This window comes from Motacilla alba, chromosome 2 (genome assembly GCF_015832195.1).
Source record: "Motacilla alba alba isolate MOTALB_02 chromosome 2, Motacilla_alba_V1.0_pri, whole genome shotgun sequence".
NCBI lineage: Eukaryota > Metazoa > Chordata > Aves > Passeriformes > Motacillidae > Motacilla > Motacilla alba.
The window spans coordinates 127581956-127591376 of record NC_052017.1 but is presented as its reverse complement, the minus strand read 5'-3'; positions in this window follow the sequence as shown (position 1 = coordinate 127591376).

Here is a 9421-nt window from a genome sequence, read left to right as displayed (position 1 = left end):
GGAAAATATATTGAATATAGTTATTCACAGGACTTAAGAAAGCAACACGAACATTGCAAGCAGAGAAATAATTTTTAGATTTTGAATTATCGACTGGTCAAGTATATAGCAATGGATAAGAAGCATAGGTTACTATCTTCTTTAAATTATCTGATACAGATTGTTTTTCACTTAGTGTCTGGCCTGTAAATAGAAATCTTCTAATTTGCATGCTAAGCACATATATATAAGAGCAAGAGAAGACTTGTAAGTGGAACACAGCATCACCTTGAAGTCTTCAAAGTTATTCGGAGTCATCAAAACAGTAACTCAAAGTGTCATCAAAGCAGTAAGCAGCATAGCCTCCATACAGCAAAATGTAAATAATTAGCAGAGAACCATCTGTAATGCATCACGAGCAAGTGTGTTCTGGGTATTGATCTATTAAGGCATACATGTATTAATGTAGTCAATGTGTTGGGATATGTCATGCTGTACAGACTGCTAAAAAAGAGGAAAACTATTTTAAAAGCTTCTATTTTTCCTGTGTACTCTAGCATTCCTGCATTTTTGTCTTACATAATATTAAATTTAAACTTCATTGATTATATTCGTGCGAAGGTAACTAAGTCTTTCAGTCAATTGGTATGGTCTAGTGATAAGGGTAAAAAAGGCTTTTATCTGGTCACTCAGCCCCCTGTGGTTTAACGAGACTGCATATCGTCCATTCAATTAATGTAGTTCAGTACAGAGTAAAAAAAAATTAGGCAAGTTTTATAATTGCTGAGGTTGCTGGAAGAAAAGGTATATATATTCATGAAGTGGGCCCTGGACTTTGATGTTTTGCATAATACAAGCCCTAGAACCTCACCAAAAGACAGTCTTGCTTAGAGAAAAATGCTGATTATATTGTTTAATAAAAAATGGAAAAAATTATTGATTTTTACAGTAAAATTATATATGCAGACTTGTTTAAGATTGAATAATGTTTAATTCATAGCTGATTCTATTTATTTTGCAGAAGGGTTTGTGCAGTTCAGTGTTGCTGAAAAAATAGTATTTTCGCAGTCAAGCTTAGGGCTTGTGATATGATAAGGTTGAATAACGTTGAAATATATAATATCTTAATATACATAAACTTTGTGTTTTATGAATAGCATATAGATATAGTTTCACTGAGACCTCAGCATTTTTCTCTAGCAAGTCTAACAGACTTTTCTTTTTAAAAAAAAATCTTACTGTAAAACTTTGCACTTCATATTCTTTTAACCTAAACCCCATGGGGTATTTTTTCATGAAAGGGAAAAAAAAATGTAACAGGCACTTAGGAGAGGGTACTTCCCATGCTAGTGTTTGTATGGGTGAAGGTGAGGACAGAGAAGCAGGAAGACAAACAGGTGTAGGTATTACCATGTCATAGATAAGAAAATGATAAGGGAGAGAAATTGGCCAACACAAAGTTATTCAGAGAAACTTCAACACAACCAAGAAGCAAGTCACTTGTCTGGTCCCAAGTCCTATTACAGGTTCTTAACCACAAGACTGGTTTTCCTTCTTCAGTTGCAAATAATTAATAGCATTCTGAAATTATAATTTCACTCAGCCTTGTTTCCTGTTGTGCTGGCTGGTGGTTTTCAGTGAAGCTAATATCTTACCTCTTATTTTTCATTAATTGGTTGGCATTTGATTAGCCACCAGCCCCCCAAACCACAGGGAGTTTTGTACTTGAGCAAGCTGAGGTGAGAATTGAGTCCAATATATGGTATTTGAGTGCAGCTGAGCTGGAGATTCAAGGTGTTAAGTACTTACTGAAGACTGTTCTCATAAATCAGGTCAGTCTGTGTATATACAACTGTGCAATTTGAATTAATATGCTTCTGCATGTGCTCTATTTTAATAGAGCTGGACAAAGGAGGTACAGTAAGGAGCTGAGTAACTCAGGGAAAGCCTAAGCTGCCTTAATGCCAGTGGGACAAAAATATTGCCATATTTACCTTCAGTGTAACCAGACAAGTTTTTTTTTTAAATTTGCATGTTTGTCTACCCTGAATGTGAAAATGAAGAAGTGAGGTAATATGGGACATTAGGTTTGTTACTGTGCTTTTGCTTCTGTTTGCAACTATCATCTTGCTTTTTTTCCCTCAGCTAATATTGAGTTGAGGACACCTTATAAGAAAAGAGATTCTAAAAATGTATGCTCTGTTCCCTAATGAAAGATTTTTTTAAAGGCTTTTGCTTGCTTTTTTTTTTTTTTTCTTTATATATGGTAGAGCAAAGGGCTCCAATTCACTTCTGGCTGGTGTTGAAAAGGGCTTCTTACAGTTTGTCTCCCTTAATGTTTTGTACCCTCTGCAGTGCCCTTTTGCTGCCTGTATATTTACTGCATGGCAGAAGAACAGAGATCCCGTAAGTGTGAAACAGAGTTGGCAACGTTTTGGAATCAAAATACTTTAGCACTAAAGCTTCCTGTTTTTCTAGCATTATAGGAAGAGAAGAGTCCATAAATTTGTAAAGCAAGTCACTAGCTTAAATGTCATACGAACTGTGCTTGTCATGCAAATTTAGAAACTGATTTACAGGCTGAAAATGTTATCAATTGAGCTACAGTGTTATATAATACCTGAAGTAACTGCTTACCCTGCATTATTCAGAAGCATGTGTTTATTAAAGAAAAACAAATTGAGCTCAACTTTGGTTTTTTGTTAAATTTAAAATGGAGAGGAAACTGACAACTAATCAGTCAGAGCTTGTGAAAATGATTTGTGACTAGAAAAGGGAAGAGAAGGGAAAAAAAAAGACAAGGGGTGAGAGGTAAACATTGTACTGTGCAGATTGGTTGTGCTTTATTCTGGAGCAAATTTGTCAAATGTGTATTAATGTGGTAGCTCAATAATAAATGAAGAGTAGGAGAATACAAGCAAAAACAATTAGGTGAATTCATAGAGTCGTCTGTATTTTAGACGACTGTCGTCTGTATTTTAGTTAAGTGGATGCTGCAATGTGGTAATAGAAATGTGTTACCTACATATCCTGTTTTAATGAACACTGCTTCATTATACTGCTGTAGTGAATGTTTCTAATTTCCAAGAACATAAGAGTGTATCTTACTGTGGGGAAAAAATATACTTATTAAACTGCAAGTTGCCAGCATGCCATTCTTGACAACCACATACACAAACACATGCATGCATATGTATAGAAAGTATAAAATAGTTAAAATATTCCTGAACCCATGCATACAATTTCATTTTTGTAATATTCATTTCATCTGTTGTAGAGAAATGCTGTTTAATTTGAATGAGGCTGTGAATTTTGCAAAATGAGCTGGTAATAGCATTTTACTTAAACTTATGGCATCTCTGTTCATATTGTATGGTTCAGGAATGGTTTCTTTATAATTAAAGTGTCAAAAAACCACATTTGAATCAAGAATGATGAAATTCATTCAGGATGATTTGCTAAAAAATAATAACTTTAAACTTTCTCCCTTTAAACAGAATTGTTTAGGCTCTCTCATCAGCTGTCCAGGGTTTCCTTATTTCCTTTTCTAGCTACCCTAGGAAATGAACTGGTCTCTTACAATGCTTTCTTTATTTCCATATGCTCTGCACATTACACACATTTTATGGGTCAATTATTGGAGGCTGTTGTACTAATGATTTACAGGAGCATTGGTAAATACTTTTAAAACTTTACTGACTAGGTAAGAAGATGCAACATATTGCACCTACAGTACAGAGAGTATAATCAGTGAAAGTCCAAATTTTTTCCAGAAATGTGGAGACTTCCAGGAATCCAAGTTGATAAATGTGAATTTTTCAGCATGTTGAACTTGACTCCACAATATTTGGCTTATTAGTTCACTGCTGAGCACAGGATGGTACCTCTGGCCTTGATTCAGCAGTCTTTAAATAAATGGATAAGTGCTCTGCTGAATCAGGGCCAGACTAGTGCAGTGTCAATATAGGGCATTTTGGGTGAAAGAAAATGTTGACCATGGGGGGTTGATTCCTTCTTCCTTGTAGGGGAACAAATCTGAAATATACAGAGGCAGTAGCAGAAAAGAAGATGGACTGAAAGGTTTTACCTAAAATTAACCTTAGATTTGTATGTTCAGAGCCACAGTGCTTGTTCTGTGAGATGGAAAAGATATGCTTGACTTCAGTATTGTTTTTTTAATTACACAGTGGGGTTGTATATAATAAGGGTGGGATTTGCTGCACCTTAATGGCTATCTGAAAGCTGTCTGGTGTGAGCTTCTATAGGTGGAAAGAGACAGCCTCTCTCTAGGAGCTGATTTATCCTGTTGTAAGGTATGTGTGGTTAATTACCCCCAGAGATGCTGCTGCATGGAAGGAAACTACTGGACTCTAATCAGACAGAAGCTAGGTGAGATAAAGAAGATGCTACCTGACTAAATAGAAAAAAAAAAAATATTACACAGGTGTCTGTCTTGTCTCTTGCCCAGCAGAATTAAGACATGAAACAAAGGAAAGAAATTAGGTTTACAATTTACCCCTGTGCCTGTGTGAAGCAGGTGTCTGAATACGAGCCAAATAGCCAGCCCTTGGATCCAGCTTAATTTCTGGAGAATGACTGCTGTAGCAAAAGCTCCCAGTGTTCCTCACATTGACCTAGTTTTCAGTTATCTAGTGACTCTCTGCTAATGTGACCCAGTATTTCTTTGCAGTTCCCTGTCTGGTGCATTTAGATTTCTTTCCTTTTTGTTTACCTTTGGTGTCTATACTCACCAGACACCTAATCCTGCAAAGTGTTAAATCCCACATGGGAGGTAGAGGCTGTTCTCTTTTCTCATCTAGGAGGAGCCAGGCTGCCCCATTTCTCCCAAGATTAGGCTGGATAACAGACAGGTAAGCATAAACAGCATTGTAGCTGGTTTTAGGATTGTACCCCAGCAAAGGTCAAGCATAATGGCGCAGTGAAAATAAAGCATTTTGAGTCATTTATTCCTTTAAAAAGGTTTGTATCATCCTTGCAGCTGCAAAGCCATAATGCTTTCATTAAAAGTCACATCTGTGCTGAATTAAAACAGGAGCCTTTTCCAGCCAAGGAGTATTTGTCAGCTTGAAAGTTTTTCTCTTAGCTCCTGAAGCTTTTTTCCAAAATCCACGGGCTAAGACAGAGAGCAGACCTTGTCACGAGCTGGTACCGAGGTTTAAGTACATTCCTGCTCTGTTATTCACCGTCTGGCTCCAATTTAGAGGTACATCTCCCTTGTGTTCACTTTATTAACCTACATATGACTGGCTTTTTTGTTTAATGTGGAAATGAAAAAAAATAGATGCTGGGCCCAAGAAAAGTAGTCTGAAAACATCTTTTTCCAGATTTTCTGTTCCTTGTGGCACATTAACCACTTGCATTGTGGATAAAATATATTTTAAAAGACATTTTTTGAGAGTAGGCATTTTTAGCTCTATATGAAAAGATTTAAGCAATCACAAAATCTTAGTCCTCTCATCTCCCCTATCTTTTTGAGCCCATTTACCACTTTCTACCAAAACTAACTTCAAAGATGCGAATGTACCAAATCAATGAAAATTTACTGAGTGGATAGAAGAGGATAGCCAAAATTAATTCCTCAACTGAGAGTGCGTCTGCAGCATGAGCCCAGCAGCTGTGTGCTGTGTAGCTGCACCAGTGGAGGAACAGATGTGTTTTCCACAACACACTGCTGGATGCCTGTTCCACAAAAAGCCACCACACAAGCTACTACTGATTTGTCCATCTGATGGGGATAAAACCCAGCAAGTGGGGGGACTTGAAGGGGAGGAACTGAAGGTATAGTGGGAAGATCTGTGGTGGATGTAAATGTAAGTGTGGGTTGCTGAGAAGTAATGTTTGGGGCAAGAGACTTTGCTGGTACCGCAGCTCACAGGCCAGATGACTTAGAAGAAGGGTAGAAAAATTAAAAATTTGTCTTTTCAGTGTGATCACTTTAGTTAGAGAAGGACAACAAGCAGCTGTCTGTACAACAGCTGTAAACAGAGACCCCAATTAAGTTTGGTTTCTAAAGCACAGCAAATTATCTTTATTGGCTTACTGAAATTTTCTTTTTAAATGCAAGAGCAGAAAAGGTTTGAAAAGTAACTAGGAAGAAAAAGATGGGCATATCTTTATCAACACAAGTGACAGCAAATAATGCAATGGAGCAAGTAAGGTAACCTACCTTTTATGCAACTGTGCTGTCCAGGAACCTCTGGTATTGTCCAGAATTCCTTGTGCTGATCCTTGTATGACTGAGAAGAAAAATGCCCGACCCTCAAGGATCTTTATCTATTTTTTCTGGGTAAAATAAACAAACTTCCACAATTAGTCAGGCTTTTAACGCCTAACATACATAATATATTTGTATAAATTAACTATTTATCTATACATGTGTATACATAAAAATTTGAGTGTGTCTTCAATCCTTTAAAAAAGGCCAACAAGCAAAGAGATCAGATTTTACTTTAGAAACAATAGCATTTCAACTGTATTTTCCCTTTCTTAATCTAACACCCCACAGTACTGATGTCAATGTCTTCCCCAGTCACAGAACTGTGCTCTTATTTTTCCCAGTAAGGACTGTCATCTCAGAGGAAAAGTTGTACCAAGGTTTCCTCCAGGTTTTTGGCTGCGCTGCTTCACAAGGGAAATATTTTGTTTGAAGAAGATATTTGGATGTAATACAAACAGTGTGAGGAGCTTCCCTCTCTGCAGAGGAGAAGGGGAAACCACCTCCAATTTTTTTTTTCATGAGACGTGGCAGATTTTCAGGATGTATTTAACAGCGCTGTGCTGATTCTCATATCCTGGGGAGAAGTTCTGGCTCTGTGGAAGCTCCCATCACTGCTCCTGCCAGCTCCTGTGAAGTCAAGCAGAGGCAGGACTCCCAGGAGCAGGGAGGAGCTCATTTCTTCCTCCGTACTCTGTAGTGGGGTTTGTGGGGGGGTTTCCTCTAGAGTCTGCATCATGCCAGGTCTCTGAGCTCATGCAGCTGCAGCTCTCCCTTCCTCTCTGTTGTGGAATAGATAACTTGTTTCCATTACATATTTTTATAGAAATAAATTTAAGGAAAATACTCCTGAAGGTAACCTTTGACTTAGGTGATCCCTCAGGGTTGTTGATTACTTAACCTTCTCCTTCTGAAATTATTTAAAAGGAGAAGAGGATGGAGATAAATGCGAGGGAAAGCAGTATTTTTCTAAGAAAAACAAAGGGTATTTAAAAATAAAAGTTGATAAAAGAAACTTTTCTGACACGGTCCAAGCTGGCTTTGCAATGATGCAATTTCCTTCACCCTGTAAGGTTTTACTGCCCTACATTTCTTGGGAGCAGAGGAGGACATGTGAAGCCTATGCCCATGTTTCTTCCAATAGATATTCTTGGAATGGTTGTAGCAATCAATATTGAAGCACACTTTGATATTTCTAGGTTCCAGTAATTGAGAATTTCTGAATTTAACTGTCAGGTGCAAACATTAAAGAGGATGAAAGGATTTCATTATTGCCAAGTTGCAATATTGTTCAGAATCCACTGTCTCTGGAGGCTGACTGGGCTCTTGTTCTTCTTTCCTTGCAAATTAAAGGAAAGAGGGCTTCAACAGAATCCCCTACTACACAGATTTTGCTAGCTAAGAATAGGCATCTAGAAAATAAGAGAAAAGTAAGTTAAATACTGATGTCTGTAAACTCATAGCAGTGGAAATTTGTATGCTGAAAAGCTGTTATTTCAGTGTTTGTTTTATCTTACTGTTTATTGGCTCATTTTAATTGCCAATATATGTAGCCTTTAGAGCCTCTGAACTCAGGAAGAAGTAATTATTTGTTTAACAATAAAGTAGTTTTTTTATGCCCATCTTTCTCCTTGTGTCTCATCACACAGGAGGGGTGGGGTGGTGAGGCAGGGATGTCACTGTAACCACTCCTCCACTGTGAAGGAGATGCAGACGATCTCCTGGAGCTGTTCATTGTCACTCATTGCCTTGTTTACCATTGGAAATAGATGCAAGATGGATGCTGCTGTCTGATGCAACATTGCATGATGGAATAATGTGTGTTGGTGAAGACTTCAGTGAAACATCTTCCCTGACAAACTTACTGTGAGGAAAGCACAAGGAGAAAAGCTCCATGGGGCTTTCTTTGTGAGTGTTCAAAGTTTGAACAAAGCATTTCCCTACTTCCCCTGGAAGGGAGAGGTCTGAAAACCTATAGTACATAAACATGGAATTAGATAGAGTTATCTTCATGTTTGCAGGGCCACAGGCTTGGTGCTTAAAGGATCTAGAAAGTGGAGGTAAGAGAACCTGGCAGCCCCTGGCCACCAGTGCCCAGGACACTTGGCAATGTTTTGGCTAGTTAGCCAGGAAGTCAAGCAAAAGGGGGAACCTCTGATCTTGAACCCCACTTCTTTAGGTAGGGGATGTTGGTTCAGGTGTCTTCCCCCTGTAAGGTCACTGACTTCTGGGTGGGACTGCATAGGTTTCAGACTGTTGTCAGTTAAAACTGGTTGAAAGGGGTCAAGCTGATTCTTGGCAGCAAAGGAGGACAAATGCGTCTGAGTAGGAGGCTTGTTACCTTTAGGTGCTTGGGCAGGGTTTGTGGGATTGCTATTTTGAACAACAGCACCCAGACTTATCAAGTGGATAGCTTAGAGGTTTGGATCTGAGTACAAAGTGCTTGTTTTTCAAAGCTGCACGTGTTTTCCCTGAATCTCCAAGCACAGGTGCAGATTCCTCTCCTCAGAAATGCAATGTTGCATCCACTTGCTTTGCAGTTCTCCTTAGCTGTCATCTGCCAGGAATGTCCCTGACTGTTTGCATGTCTTTTGGACAGCTGCATTGAGTGATCAGGAGTTGCATTTCTGGACGTTGTTTGGGACTAAGAAAGGTGATGTTGACTGTACCTTTTCTTATCTGTAGGCTGCACTTTACCACTGTTTTTCTCAGAAGAATGTTTTTTACTCCCATTTAGTTTTCCTTGCAAAGGATTTTTGTCTAAAATTAATGCATACCAAACAAGTAGCCTGCTTAAAAAGAAGAAAAAAAAAAAAAGAAGGAAAAAAAGAAGAAAAAAAAAAAAGAAAAAAGCCAACCTAACAGCAAAGTAATGACAACAATAATAATAAAATCCTAGTACTTGCTAGGTTGCAGTCTCAATGCAATCCACTTTGACTGTAGCTGTGGCAAATTGCTGTCTGAAAATGACTGCCCTATTCATCTGTTAATATTGTTAGAAAGAAAGCTACAACTGTACCTATCAGTGTAACTAAATTAGAGCAGGTTCACATAAGGCAGGCACACATAAAATGTACTTATGAAACAGATGTATCCCTCAACAGGAAAATGACAGCAATCCTGATAAAATGCTTTTATTATTTACTTTCAACAAGTATCTATAACTGCAGCTTGACTATTGTTGAATCATTTCAATAATCTCGTTAT